This window comes from Cupressus sempervirens, chromosome 1, assembly GCF_028749045.1.
Source record: "Cupressus sempervirens isolate cs-2001-9-10 chromosome 1, ASM2874904v1, whole genome shotgun sequence".
NCBI classification, from domain to species: domain Eukaryota; kingdom Viridiplantae; phylum Streptophyta; class Pinopsida; order Cupressales; family Cupressaceae; genus Cupressus; species Cupressus sempervirens.
The window spans coordinates 497,765,691-497,782,451 of NC_143118.1; the positions used below are offsets into that span (position 1 = coordinate 497,765,691).

Below are 16,761 nucleotides of genomic sequence, written 5' to 3' on the forward strand. Positions count from 1 at the left end.
AATCAGTCCACAAGGACTATTAAATAATATCTGCACAATATTCTTAAAAGAGTATTTATTTGATGAATGATTCACAGTGTATGGATGGGATATAGATAATTTTTTCACATGAAAAGGTGAATGAAAGAGTGTAAATAATATAACATGTATAAGAAATACTATTTAATATAATTATTTACATACTGTATTAACATGAGGAGATTTAACATCTCTACAAAAGAATCCTTGATCACAAAACTTAAATAGAAGATTTTCCAAATGCGAGATAAATTCTTCTGGATTACACTGACTCATTCCTTTTGCCTACTATTAAGGTGTCAACACTAACAGAACAATGCATGTAATGCACAAAATTCAGAATACTGTCATATTGTCAAGATTTTTATTTTTATTTTGCTATGTTGCAAATGGTTATTGAATTATTAATTGTACAGAAAGTCACAACTCAATTGTGCACTTGTTGCATACAATCATTATGATATAATTTAATCTAATGAGACTCATTTTTTTCTTTAAGTATCTCTGATCTCTCATAGATGTCTTTAAGATTAACTTGTCTCAGAACTTACTGTACAGCTATCGGTATTTTTTTACTAACAGTACGAAACAACTTCTCACTAAACTTTTTGCACATTCCCTCATCACTATCATATCAGTAGCATCTGGAAAAAAGAAAAAAACTCAGAAAAAAAAGGATCATTGACATGTTTTCCAGACAACTAGAATAATCAGTTTAACTTTCAGCCTTAAATTTTATGTGTGTATATTTTTGTGGGTGTTGCTTCTCGAGTCATCACAAGTGGAAAATATATCAATTTTATAATAAATATGTGATTGGTAGTATCAGCATTATTATTGTTAGTATCATTAATATTACTGTAAGGGAAACTCTCTGCTATAAGACTTTCAACACACTTAATTACTTAATTATGATTTTGACTTTGACAGGTCACTGCTGAGGGGATTCAGCTTCACCTTCCTTGCATCATCTTTTGTAATGTATGTCAAATGAACGGTGCTGGCATATTATGCCCAAATTTGTACTGAACTATTGATTCTCAACAAGGAAAGATGGATTCAACAAAGGATTATGGTTAAAAAATGAAAATGTTCAATCTAGGACATATCTTAGAAAATCTTTTGAGAGATGACAAGAAATACAATTTTTTACATGTGAACTCAAGAATACACAAGAAAAGTTTAGAAGCTCAATATTGTAGTAGCTACACAGTAAACTTAGAGCATATTTGATCAGACAAGTCAGTATTACAAAAAGGCTCCATAATGGCTTCCACAACTTCAGCTACTTGTAGCTACTCTTCCCAAACCCTATTCAGCAACAATGTTTTCCCTTCCTCAACAACAAGCTTAAAGGTGAATCTGAATGATAAAGTTGATCCCCTTTTTTTATCTTTGAGGTCGATCTTCCTATAATGATTGCTCTTGCCAAGATTGGATAGATGGATTCAAGTACTTTTGCACCCCTCTCCTATGGCCTCATGTTGTGTCTTTAGCCTCCTCATCTCCTAGTTTAGCAATGCTCTAACGACACATAGTTTCCACGGCGGTTTACACTATTTCTAGGCATTACCACAAATAGGATAAGCCTATACAAGTACTTCTCTAATTTGATGCTCAAAAAATTCTCCTTAATTGTATTTGGGTCAGAAGTTTTAGCTAAGGTAGCTCACCAGATGGACAAGGGTCTCATTTATAAATTCAATAAGAAAGGGGCCTGTATCTAGAGGAAGACTGCTTTGATGATGAAATCATATAGGACTTTCAATCTCCATTCAAAATCCTTATCCACAAATAGGGTAAGTCTATGAAAAGTACTTCTCTAATTTGGTGCTCTAAGAATTCTCCCTTAATTGTTTTTGAGTGAAAAGTTTCAGCTAAGGTAGCTCACTATACAGAGAAGGGTGTAATCTATAAATTCAATAGAAAGGGGCCTGTATCTAGACCAAGGCTGCTTTGATGATAAAATTGTATACGTCTCTGAATCTCCATTCAAAATCCTTTTCCATGCTTACTGCTTGGATCAGATTACCCAATCATCCTCTCCAATTCTAGAAGCTATTGGAAGCTTTTTGATTCTTTCATTTCTGTCTTTTGAGACTAATGGCCTCTGTTATCCTACTTTTGCTGATATCTTGGAGGAAATGGATTTATCAGAAGTTTAGCAAGAGAGACTAACCTCAAGGTGCAAAATCACATTTAGACGCAACTTGATTATGAGATATTCTCTTCTTGTTGTTGTTTTTTTTCTATATCTTTAGATAGTTGATTGTCCTATGTCTAAACATGTCAATTTCAGGCTAACTTCCTAGTAGAACAAGCTCTTCAAGAACCATTAGTAACAAGAACATAGATGGTGCCAACAAGAAGCAAAGGAAAATGGGTGGAACTATTGAAAGACTTCTCTGACCCACCTTCCTACAATCAGAAACATGTGTTCCTGTGCCAAGGATTCAAACTTCAAGGAAGGAAGAAATCCTTGTTAGTTATGCAAATTCCTGAATAGAAAAGATTCGCAATAGAGATTTAAAAAAGCATTCCTTTTTCAGATTACATGAGAATGAAGGGAGCCAGGGAAACCAGATATTATTCATACATCATCTCCAAAGACACCCTCTGGCAGAAAATCAAAGGGAGTCTCACACAAAAAGGTAGTGTTGGATAAGTACTCAGACCAAAATGAGCCTGGAGCAATTGTGAATGCAAAGGACCATCTTCTGATAAGGAAGATAAAGAAAGAATGGAGCCTAAATTGATGATAAATGCAGTCAAGCATAGTTTTCTTGAAGAAGAAAAGAAAGAACAATTTGAGCTGCAAAAAATAAGAATCTATCACTTCTACGAAAAATTACGTAAATCCCTTGGATGGGGAAACAACTACAGCCAAGAAGCAGAAATTTTGAAATTTATGGATTCAGCCACATTCATATGCATTATAAACTGATGAAAAAACCTTAGTATCAAAACCACATCAGCATGAATAAACAGACCATCATGTTACTAGTGCAAAGCACACAATCCTGGTTTGCAAGATGAAAAGTTTTATCCTTCTATCCACATTTAGCTTTCTTGACTTCATTAAGGAGGGAGAAAATGTAAGCATTTCAATCATTCATGTGAAAACAATTTAAAGTTTGAAAGAGAAAATGATAGAACAGATGCACTTGATATTACATCTGAGTGCACTCCAGGCATGGGAAGAGATTTAAGAATATCACTAGCAATAAAGAACACAAATAAAACTTGACTATGCATAAAGAAGGATACTACTAGTCAGGCACTCCTGCAATTCATCTTGAGAAAGGATGCAGTACTCTGTTGTCATACTGGTATTTAGCAATGACAATCAAGAATACGCATGTTCCATCCAACATCTGTGATGAGCATGTAATGGGAAAACAGAAGATCATTTGCAAGGGATGAATAATTGACTTTGATTGTGCAAAATCTCCTTGTCCATCTTGGAGACCTAATTCAATTAAAGATAATCCATGTGCCTTAATACAGGTGTACCCAAATGGGAGTTGAAAGGCAGGCAGAATGTAAGAAATTTTTAATTTTTTGATGAATTTGATATCATTGCTCCTAACAAATTTAGTGTAACCTATATCTAGATAAGTTGGCCACTCAGCGTATAAGCACAAATTATGTAATGCTGTTAAGATATGGTAGCATCAGTCAGGGTTCAAGTATAGACATGGCAATCATATGTGTATGCATATATGTATGCACACAGACATAACCAGTATTATTGCCATCAGAATTATCATCCTTGTAATTACCTTCTGTCCATATCATACTAAGTTGAAGTCTGAACCTTGTCTCTTGAATCATACTTTATAACTTGCCATAAATCAATCATGCATTAAGATCATGATTATGATCCATGCAATATTCAGATCAGCATCTATGGTTGTTTGATTAACTAACAAACCCAGATTAAGATCTGTGTTTGTAGTAGTTTGTTAGTTTAATCTATAACACCCAATTAGGATCGGGATCATTAGAAAAAAACTAAACTTACCATAGTGTCTCTTCAGATCGAATAGACACGTCCACTCCTGATTGACTACTGGTAAGCATATTTATATGTGATCTCTGCAATACGAACTCCAGAACAAAATCAGTGATATAATCTTCGGGATTCATAACTCAAATCTGAACATTCAAATTCGTGCATATTTATTGTGATTGCTATCACCTGCATATAAGATAATCAAATCAGTATTCTGGATATTTATAAAATCAGTCTGATATAAGTTGAACAATCATTTACCTGGTATCAGAGCCTAGTTCCTTTGAAGAAAGTTTTACTACTTAAGGAAGATCCTAAAGACCTGAATACAAGGATAACAGACAGCTTCTGAAGCAGAGATATGGTCAAGATGCATAGTCTTAGATAAGATCTTTGTGAGCGCTGCATCAATGACTTGTATTAGAGTATATGTACGCAATGGAGAATTATTCATTTTCTCTAGTTGTGGAAGCTTGAAACAAAATACTAGTTATGCTGGTTATGTGGCTTCCTAAAACAACAAATTGCAGCAAGGCATTTCACTATTTTTTGGTGATAAATTGCAGACTGATAGAAATGGAAAAATAGAAAAATAAACCTGAATCATTCATCATAGGGTCTGATTATTGCCTTCATTAACATTGGGCAATAATGATTGCGGAGTAGTGTGACCTCTGTGAAATAATATTTGAAGATATTCATGTTTCAAACGGTAATATTTGGGAACAAATATTTTCTTGCAAGCTATAGAGAAATATTTCAGATATTTGTTCACAAACTATAGTTGGGAGAATATTAAATGAAAACAAGTTGGTTAAGGATTCCATGACAGAAAAGCTATGGTAGTCACACATGCTCCAATCAGGAGGTAGCATCTCAGAAATATACTGTTGCAGCTCTCATATTTGTAAGTCAGACGATAATGCCAATAGTACTATTGCTCACCATGTGAAGTGAGAGCGCAGATATCACCGCCATGAGATGGTTATCGCTATGGATACCCATAATATTGTGATCAAATAAGAAGATGTCATGGTCTGCGATCGGTAATCTAGCCCTGTATTGCGAGCATTATCTTTGGAAGCAACTGTTGATAGAGCCCTGCATTAACTCAAGTCTCACCACTATGGACAAGACGTAAGGAGAGTACGATCTGAAGGTGAATTTGAAAATTTTCCATAAACTTGAAGCGATAGCAGTTACCAAAATGCCCCGCTGCATATACCAATTGCTGTAGCGCATGAAATGACTGTGGTTACATATGAAGGACCGACTCCTACAATAGAAACCATTGAAGGAAAATATATAAAATTGTGCCGTCATTGATTGGAGACCATTCTATAGTAAGTCATCCATGATGTCGTGGGTGCAATGACCACTGATTATTATTCCCAAAATATGGAACACTTTGTCAAAGCGGAGAAGCTGGAAATGTGAATATTCAAGCTGAGTATTGGTTTATTGAGGCAAAGATATACAGTTGTCCTTGAGCATATAAGAGTCGGGTTCTTCACCAGCACAGCTACCTGTTATGAGAAGTCACAAACTATTTAGTTGATTGGTTGCTTTGTTATTTCCAGTTATTGAGAACAATTTGAATGCACAGATTCCACGTGGGTACACCAAAACAGGAGTAGGAAGATTGATACATGCTGAATAAAGTTATAACCACCACACAAGGAATTTGGTGGCATCACATTATTAAATAAGTTTAAAAAGGGCATCTGCAAAGCTGCAGGTCCCCAGCCATGAGGTTGGACATGGAAAATCATACTAAGGGAATAAGAGACTTTAATGTTTGTTCTCCATAATAAAGAGGAGGCTTTAAAATTAAAGGTTGAACTTGCATAAGAATTTTCTTTATATTACTTAAAATAATTGAGGCATTGAGGATACTTAAAATAATTCTAGATGATATATTACTCAAATGCATACACGTGAAATAATTGAGGCATCGGGTCATCCAAACATTAGCATAATAAATATTTTGTTTATAGAAAGACAATATAATATGGGTTAAAGATTCATTCGACTAACAGACATGTGTGAGAATGCTAGCATGAATAAACCGCCATCAATATTGAATTTAAGAAGGCAGTTGGCAGTTTGTGTCTACTGTTTGTGTTTGGGGCTGCAATTGTGTTGATATTTTTTTGAAGCGCATTAGACCATCCTCCATCTGCCAAGGTCAGTGTTGGTTATTATGTAATGTCAAGATTATTGTCCTGGATCTGATGATCTCTCAACATCTTTGACAATACAAATATTATTTAAGAGTTGGAAAGTGACTCTTGATCTGTGTTGGTCTCTAGAACAACATGATTTGCCTTGCATCAAGGCTTGTTGTGAATCGAATTGTACTTGGTGAATTTTATTGATGATGCAGTTCTTTCAGTTACAAACTTTTGGGAAGGAAGAAACAAGCAAATTGCATCAAGAAGGATGTTGATGAGCATCTTGTGTAATAATTCTTAGTATGATCCAGAGTAACCTAAATCGCCGCAATTCAAGTGATTCAAGCAATTTGGCAATCCGACTAAGGCCGAGCAATTCATGGTGAGTTGGTGAATTGGCTCACCAATTTTTGGCCTAGAAATCACCAAAATCACAATTCATGGCGATTCACCTAAAACCAGTGTTGGTTCCCAAAACCGCAAATTGGAATCCTATGAGTCTTGCCAACTCGATGCAAGGATATCCAACTGGTTATGGCCAACTTGACTGGACTGATCATTGTGATCCAAATCCCTTGCACTTTTGGCTCTGCAAAACCAAGGCGGGTGTACCTAATCCTAAACAAAACACTTAAGCCCAGGATGCTTATAGGAGATTGATTAGAATGCGAATGTGATGAAACTTTTCCTAACGGCAAGAATTACAAAAAACTTTAAACTTGCAAATAATGAATTAATAATAATAAATGAATATATGAATGTTTTATATAAAAGTAATTATTACAGATGATTGCAACAAATGAATATATTAATTCTTCAAAGGAAAGATATGAAGTAATTGCCAACGTATGGATTGCAAATTACTAAAAATATAAAGACCAATGCTAAGGGCAATAGAGCCAGTATTATAAGTTTAAAATGTACAACTTTATAAAATCCTATGCACATCAATTATAAACAATTTAATAATCAAGATGTGACGGATCAAATATATGGACGCAATTTGAAAATAGTCTAGAATGTATTTTAACTCGTGGTAGGGAGACAAACCAGACATAAATTTGGAAACAATTAAATATTTCTCAATATCTATGATGTTCGATTTTAAAATGCTACAATTGATCCTGTCCACTTATCTATCATATAAATTATTTATAAAATTAAAAATAATAATTATAAAGGACAAAACTATATAATATTTTAACTCTAAAGCTTCATGCAAATAAAATAAAATAAATATTTCTTACTGATCATGACGGAAATAAAATTGTACAGGAGACACTCCTTACGACTGATCCATCCAATATAGTTTGACTCCAAAATCGCATATGAATATATTTATTCAATAATCTGGAATTCACGAGCTTAGTTCAAAACTTCATTTCTTTGCCAATGAAAGAAAATATATCATAGAGCATATATGACTTGGTACGTAAAAATTTGTATATGTATGAATTATGTTTCTTCATTTGCCTTCAATCTCCTATTTATAGAGAACGATGGGTCACATGGTTATTTCCAAATGACACACTGCTTCAAAACAAATAACTAAATACTTGTTTATAAGCGTGAGCTTTTAATTTATGATTTGGTATTATTCTAAGGGATTAAAGCCAACACTACATGACCATTCTCATATATTCCGAACGGCAAAAAAAATCACAGGCAATGATATATAGGTGGCCTTCGAATCTCTCCAGTTATTGGAATGCATAAACGTTGATCAAGATCTGGATTAAGGAATGATCATAACATGCTCGCAATATTCCATACTCCAAGTCCACAAGAAATCCTTCATCGTACGATTTATAACACAGTGCTTCTCTAAATGGGCAAATCGACCTCTTTGATATTGTTGCAACTCCTTGTTTTCACATAAGAGTCTTTAACCTTTGTTATCGAGGCTTTGGCATTTTCCATCTACAAACATCAATACTTCACTTCATATCTAGTTTTTGCCGTGGATTCCAAATTCTGCTTCTACATAGATTTTTCTTCTACAAGCATCTTCAGACCTGCGAAGGAACACATTATTGTTAGATATGACATGAATGACAACAATACAAATTTTATGCTCAAACGGCTCTCAAGGTTTGAAATAATAACAAATTGTCTCTAAATAATTCAGAACTTCTGATTCTGCCCATAACATGACATGTGACACTGAAGATCCCACGTCTATATCTTCCAATGGCACCCGTGCACTTAGAAATTCTTCCACACTTGGTACTGTGAGTGGGATATGTATATCTTTACCATCCTAATCGAAGCACTTATCTTTATAATTATGGTGGTAATAATCGATCCTAATTCAGGCATGATTCCATACTCAAAAACACTGTAACCACTATAATCACACCAAACATCTTCATAGTAATTAATATTTATTCTCTGAAGTTAAAAATCCTAGCCAGTTTGGTTGTGTACCAATTACATATATGCAAAGATTACAACATGATAATTGTGTCCAACCTGTCTGATAAAATGTCTAAATATTATTTCACTATGGAGCTTACTCATAAAGGTCTCAGATTGAGCAATATCTCCTTATAAAATGAGGGATGCATACAGCAGTCTATACTTGGGACAATCTTCCTCCTTTTGCTTCAATATAGATCTGTATCTGGTAACCTTCATATGTGCATCATTTACCACCTATTATGTTTCAGATTTACATTCGTTTTTGGATGAGGAGAAGCATTCTATAGGTAGCAGAAATATGTGTTGCTATATACCTGTCAGCTATGGATGCTAAGATACCATTTATGCTACTGCTACTTAATTTTTCTGACTTAGGAGTCTCTGGAGAACTGAACTGTTCTTAACAACACAATAAGTTCCCATTCTGATCACTATATCATGTTCTTATATTTGCAGGCTCTTCCCGAAACATATCAAGCAATATATGAATAATCATTGTATAAAGATATCTATTGATTACCGCTAGTTAGTGGCGTTTGCTCGCTATCATTATCCCTTTCTGCTTGCATTGTTTAGTCTTCCATATTGGAGTTGCTTTATGAGGTGTATTCTGCTTAATCTTCATCTAACTGTCACTAATTTTTGTAATTTGGAATCTAATCTTTTTATTTCTATATAAATATGTTTGTTGTACATGATCAATTTGTTCCAACTGCACTATCTCTCAAACCATTGTTGTGTCCTTCTTGTCATTAATGGATTGTTGTTGTTTGTCTTTTGTTCTTTCTTTAAATCTCCGTGAACCACTTATAACTGCCTTGCTGATGACTTTTAATGCTTTGAAGCATAATTTTTGAATATAAGTAGTGGGTAAGATCTAAAGATTTTCCCTTTGGCATAATATTTGGGACTGTAAATTTGCCAAATTTTAGAGTTACATCAACCAACTCAAAAATTCGGCCACGGCAAGCATGACTTTGTAACTTAAAAACATAAAAATTAAAACACTTTTTTAATGGTAAGTAGTAGATAATTTCCACAGCAAGTCAAATTGTGATATTGCTATCAAGATTTAACTATGTGATTTTGAGTCAAACTCATTGACCCATATTTCATGAGTAGTGATTCAACATGAATCCATCTCTCATAAGAATAAATGGAACACTTAACACTCATTGGATCTAGGTGATGCTCATAGGGGTGAAGCACCGGGACTTCCTGGGAGGTCAGCCATCCCAGTACTACTCCAGCCTGAGCGCGCTTAACTACAGAGTTTCCTCCATGGTTAAACCCAAAGCTTGCAACCCCATTTACCTAGATCCAATGAGTGCTAAGTGTTCCATTTCTTCTCATGAGAGATGGATTCATGTTGAACCACTAGTCATGAAATATGGATCAATGAGTTTGACTCAAAATCACACAATTAAATCCTGATAGCAATATCACAATTTGACTTGCTGTGGAAATTATCTCCTACTAATCAATTGATGAGCTTAAGGGGCTTTCTAATGAATGGTTCATAAGGCACAACACTTGGTGAAGGTTTTGCAAATGGGGTTGCAAGCTTTGGGTTTAACCATGGAGGAAACTCTGTAGTTAAGCGCGCTCAAGCTAGAGTAATACTAGGATGGGTGATCTCTCAGGAAGTCCTTGTGCTTCACCCCTGTGAGCATCACCTACATCCAATGAGTGCTAAGTGTTCCATTTATTCTCATGAGAGATGGATTCATGTTGAATCACTACTCATGAAATATGTGTCAATGAGTTTGACTCAAAATCACACAGTTAAATCTTGATAGCAATATCACACTTATTTAATGTTTTATTGTGTCTTTCCTCTTTCTTATAACCCTAAAGAGCCTTCTAATTGTTTAGTATGAGAAGAAGAGAGGAAAAGTGAGAGAGAAGAAGAGAAAAGAGAAACCATAGGGTTTCAAACAGCAAGAAAGAAGAGCATCAAGGAGATCAAGAATTAGTTTGGGGAGGGCATAAGATTGCATTGGGAGCTTTAAGGAGCCCATAGCAACACTCCTCAACTCATTTGCAAGAGGTAAGTGTTGATTGTTTTTTGTATGTTAGTGTATTTTTCATTCTTTTGTCAATTTTTTTTAAGTTTTCATTTATAAATCTTGAATGTCTTTTAGTTTTTACATTTTTTTTACTAAATTGTAAGGTGCAATCTTGCAAACCCTACAATTGGTTTTTATAACAAATTGCAAACATCTATTTGATTTTACATTGTACAATTTTCTCAAAAATAATGTAGGGTTTGCTGTTTTTTTTTTTAGTTTAAGTTTGTAATAGATTTTTCTTATTATAGCAGCCTTAGCTTTCATTTTCCATAATGCCTAAAAAGGATGAAGCTTGGATCTATACTGAAAAAATTCCTAGAAGAACAAAATATCAAACAAAATGTTTCTTTTGTAAAGAAATAAACTCAGGTGGCATCTATAGATTCAAATATCATATTGCAGGCATACCTGGACATGCTATTACCCCGTGCAATAAACAAACCGCTGAGGCAAAAAGAAAATGTCATATGGCATTAGAGGCTTTGGAACAAGAGAAGTTAAATAAGAAAAGACAACTTGAACAGTTAGGTGATATTGGCTCCCATGCACCCGCATCCACATCCGTACGTTGCGTTGGAGAGGGTTTTTCTAGGCCTCCCTTTCATCCTAGAGTTAGTGCCAGTGCTAGTGCTACTACTAGTTCTAGTGCTACTACTAGTTCTAGTGCTACTGCTAGTCCTAGTGCTTGTCCCAGTGCTAGTTGTTCTTATACTGAGCTTGGGCCTATTATATTTCAACCTAGAGTGCAAAAGTCCAGATTGGATAATTACTTTGTGCCACGCACTACTCTTGGCTCGCAACCCTCGCTTGAGAGCATGGGTAGTTTGAACAGGAAGATTCATAATCTTGCTAGAAAACAAATTTGCAAGTTTTTGTACTTTTGCAACATTCCATTTATTGCAGCGAAGTAATTATTTCTTTTTTATTTGCTCTTTTTTTTAATTATTTAATATTTCTACTTGTGTAATCGTAGATTCATATTTGATATTACATAATGATTTGTTATCTAAATTTTTAATCATAATCTATTTGTGACAGGACTCCTTATTGACAAGGCATAATAGATGCCATAACTATTTTTGGTTAGGCCTTTAAAGCCCCTATTGGGCCGAATTGAGTGGCTACCTCTTAGATGAAATGGTAGAGGACATGAAGTTTGAGCTAGCTGACCACCGAAAGGAATGGACCATAAAGGGTTGCACCATCATGTAAATTAAGTGTTCTTCCCCTCAATTTTCTTCCAATATTCAGAACAAGCAAAAGTACATGTGGAACAAATCACCTCCATTCGAAACAATCAATCAATCACCTCCACAGGAAACAATCAAAAATTTAAATTAACAATCAATCACTCCCTAATTTTAATTGTGGAGGGGAAGAACTTTCTTACATGCTAATTTAAATTTTGATTTGTTGATTGCTAATTTGTTGATTGTTAATTTGTTGATGGTCCATGAATCATAATCATAATAATTAAATGTTTCGCTCTATTTCAATTTTGTAGGATCCACCATGTTCATCAAATCTATCGATGCTTCCTCTAAAGTCAAAAACACCACATACTTGTGTGAAGTTATTAAGGAAGTCATAGCAGAGGTGGAGGAAGAACATGTGATGCAGGTGGTGACAAATAATACAGCAAGTTATGTTGTTGCACGTAAACTTTTAAGTTTAACAGTTTAAGTTTTAACTGTTAACTTATCAAATTTTCAACTTCTCTAATTCTATGTTTCTTAACATGCATAAATACTAAAATTTTAATTAATTTTAAAATTGCTACAAGCAAACTATTGATGGAGAGGCACCCCACTATATTTTGAACTCCTTGTGTTGCACATTGCCTTGACCTCATGTTGGAGGACATTGGTAAGATTGAGTGGGTAAAATCATGTGTCAAAAGGACAAAAAGTATATGCAAGTTTATATACAATCATGCATTTGTCCTCGCCACAATGAGGAAATACACAAAAGATAGGGAGCTAGCTCGTTCGGGTATCACAAGGTTTGCCTCGAATTTCATCACACTGAAGTACTTGATGACATCAAGGGAAGAACTGAGGCACATGATTATTGGGGAGGAGTTTGTTTCTTCTTCCTATGCTAAGACCACCACGGGTATATATGTGGGGAATATCCTCTTTGATGAGGATGGTTTTTGGGCACCTACTGAAGAAATAATCAAGGTATATTTTTTACAATTTGACATTTAGTATTGTTATTTATTATTTAATAATTTTAATTATTTACTGATTTAGCTTTATAATTTAATTTTGAGTCTTGACTCAATTTTTATTTTTGAATTATATGCAGATCAATGAACCCCTTGTATCTCTCCTACAAACTGCTGATGGGGAGAAGCCCTCCATAGGCTACATATATAAGGGCATGGATAGGGCCAAGAAGGCCATTAGAGCCCAGTATTCAGGAGTGTCGGAGAAGTATGGCCCCATTTGATACATTATTGATAGGAGATGGTAGAATCAGCTCCATAGGCCCATCCATGCAGTTGCCTATTACCTTAATCCAGCATATCATTTCCTTCCTAACTTTAGGGTGGATGAGGAGGTTCTTACCAGCCTATACACAATCATGCAGAGGTTAAGCCCTAATGGTAGTGCCACAACTGCAGCCATTGAGCTGGACAAATTCAATAATAAGGAAGGGCAACTTTTCTCTAGTATGATGGCCATAGAGGCTCACACATCATTACAGCCAAGTAAAAACAATATATTCTTAAAGTTAATTCATAATTGTTATGACTTATGCATTTTAGTTTCTGATTTTGTAATTTAGCCTTAAAGTTGTGCTTGTAAATGAGACTAATTGTTTTTCTTTTCACTCATTTCACATAGATGGTGGCAAATGTTTGGGTAATCAACCCCATATCTTCAAAAGATTGTCATCCGTATTTTGAGTCAGCGTAACAGTGCTTTTGGATGTGAGCGCAGTTGGTCCATGTTCGAGCATATCCACTCGAAGAGGCGAACCAGGTTGTCTGTGAAGAGGTTGAATGATCTTGTATTTGTTCATTACAACCTCCACCTTAGGACCAAACAAACTTTGGCCATTGACTCCTCTCTGATCATTCTAGAGGAGATTGATCCAGAGTCAGAGTGGCTCACTGAAGCTACAGATGCAACAGCCCTCACTAAGGAAGACCATGAGTAGGTTGACCAGGTAGATATAGAGGCATAGGTTATGGCCATGAAAGAGGAGGCTAGAGCATGTTCAAGCATTAGCAAGCGCACACATGCACGCATAGAGCATGCCACAAATAGAGGCCCTAGTGATGTTCGTGCACCCATCTCACATGCGGGTGCTACGCCCTTAATATTATTGTATATAGGGTTATGAATACTCAACTTGTGGCTATCTTAATCCTTAATTAAGTCATGTTATCATTATTATATTATAATTTAGATAGGTAGGTCAGCCTAGGTGTTATGAAGGGTTGTGTCTATTAAACCTAAGCATACTTAGGTATATATAGGAGATTGTGAGTTTTATTTCATGATTGTATTGTGAGGTGTGTTCTCATTAGAGATATTTGGAGGTTGCCCCCTCGAAGTGGCCTATTACTCTCAACTATTATCAGGTATTTATATAATATTTCATATTACTTCTTCTTCTATTGTGCAAGTTATTTCATCACAGCAAGGGCTATGACTCAGTGGTCCTCTAGGACCTACCATAGACACCTTTGTAGAAGGCATTGGGAGGCTGAGTCTAACCCTGAGGCTGTAGCTGATCTTGAGGATGATGATAAATGTTGTCAAATCATAAAGTCTTATTAAATGATGATGATGATAAATGTTGTCAAATCATAAAGTCAAATTAGAGGCAACCTTGGAGAAAGAGAGGGAGCAAAAAATAATAAATGCTTCAATCAAACTTTTGATGATCTTGGTTCAGAAGGAGTAGACCTTGTTGATGGATTCTCCCCTAGTCAGAAACTATAACAGCTAAAGGACTATGATTCATGGGATAAAGTCTCATGTATGTAGGTTGGAAGGCCTTATGCTATCAGGATAACCATTCAACTAAGGAAGCATGACATGACTTGCTAACAAGAGGTTAGAAGGATGATAATAGATTTAGAGGAGGTCTGATACTTTATCGGAGAGAACCTTGTGCTAAGAGGTCAGAAAAGTTGATATCAAACTAAGAGGGAGAAACCTTATATGTTTTATATGGTGAATGTTGTGACAACACCACATGACAGTATTCATTGAGACTTCATGCGAACTTTTGATGCCATACATGTTCATGAGCCTGTCCCCTATGTACATCATGAAGAAGTGACGACTTCTAAATGATTATCACTTGTATTAGAAGTTGTTGTAAAGTGATGTCCTTACAATAACTTGTAGCATGATTTATTTTGTGAAATTGTTTCATGTAAAGGCTTTATCTTATAAATCAACAACCAGGCGTTTGATATCATTAATTTGATTATCTACAAGTTGCTTGTATAGATATATTTTCGGTACTTGGTGAATATCTTGCCTTGATATTCTGATAGGCCAATACCACACTGAGTACTTGGTGATCATAATTCAATTGATGTTTCTGATAGGCATTACTCTTGAGAGCTTGGTGAATATCATATTGTTGATATTCTAATAGGCCAATGCTCATGTTACCTAATATGATATCAAATAGTCATTGGTGAATATCATATGTTGATATTCAGATAGGCCAATACTTATATGATATCATACACTAGAAATCTTCTGATCAAAGATTTCCTATATGTATTATTTTTGAAATATTACCTATGGTGTAATATCTATGTGTTTTATCCCTCTTCATTAAGAGGGAGTGTTAATGTTATAATTCTGTCGGATAAATTATATTATATATATGAGATATATAGTATATGACCAATATTATATATAATTAACTTATATTAAGAGTGATATATATATAATATAATATATAATATATAATATATCTTATTATATAATCATTATATAGTGAGGGTATATTAATTGTGTTATAACTATAACTAATGTAAGTTAATATATTAAAGAGACATGTCTCTTCAATAGACATGCTTCTTTATATCATATATATATATTCATTCAATAGTAACTTGGAAACACATAAAAATCCACAAGTGCTATTACAAGTTACAAATCCTATTTCACTAACAGGTATGATCAATACATTAAACCTAGGCTAGGGATATTTTGTCAAACAGTTGGCATGTAACCTTGCCATTAAACTCTAATGCTGCTATGAATAGTCCAGCTCCAGAATATATATAACAATATGACTACGAAATTTGCATATAGTGTGACAACCTCAGAAATAACAATATTGTTTGTATATTGCTCTCCAAGTATAGCAGATCCCATACAACGTTTTTTCTAACTTGGATTATAGAGAAATAATTACTGAATGAGTTCACACATATTTAATTATGTTTAAAGAACCAACACATGGTATTACAAACATACACAAGGAAATAATGGAACCTGTATACTGCAGCTGCTAATAAACTAGACTGCTCATCTATGACATACTCTTCAAGGTCACTGTTCTGGCGTTGTCAATGCCCAATCACTCTACTACCCGTATTGGTTACTGGAATCTGTCTTGGCGTGAAGGCCTCAAGCCGTGGTCTCCCTACTCTTCTACGTCACCTCACTTATGTCGGCTAAGTACCAATCCCTGCATATGAATGAATGAGCCACACACAGATCCTCTATCAATCCTTTGGGGCAATGTTCGGAGCTCTAATCGCTGTTGTATCAAACTGCTGGAGCTACCCATACTCCACTTCTCAATTAGACAAGTATCATACTGTTGGGGCAGCATTTAGATGCTCTAATCGTTGTTGTATCAAACAAGTATCAAACTGCTAGGGCAGCATTCAGATGCTCTAATCGCTGTTGTATTAGACAAGTATTAGACTATTGTTGTATCAGACTATTGTGGCAGTGTTCGGAACTCTAATCGCTGTTGTATCAGATTGCCGAAGAAATATGAATATTCCCTTCTTGTAATCAAGACCCCACTTTGTTATAATGCAAAATATATGTGCAAGGAGTGAACG

The 16,761-nt window shown here is 34.9% G+C and overlaps 1 protein-coding gene across 3 annotated transcripts in view; it reads right to left on the reverse strand.

The window, feature by feature from the left end:
* The window catches only part of PIP (proline iminopeptidase), a 257,285-nt gene that overhangs the window by 186,139 nt on the left and 54,385 nt on the right, over positions 1 to 16,761 (reverse strand). The window lies entirely within an intron of this gene.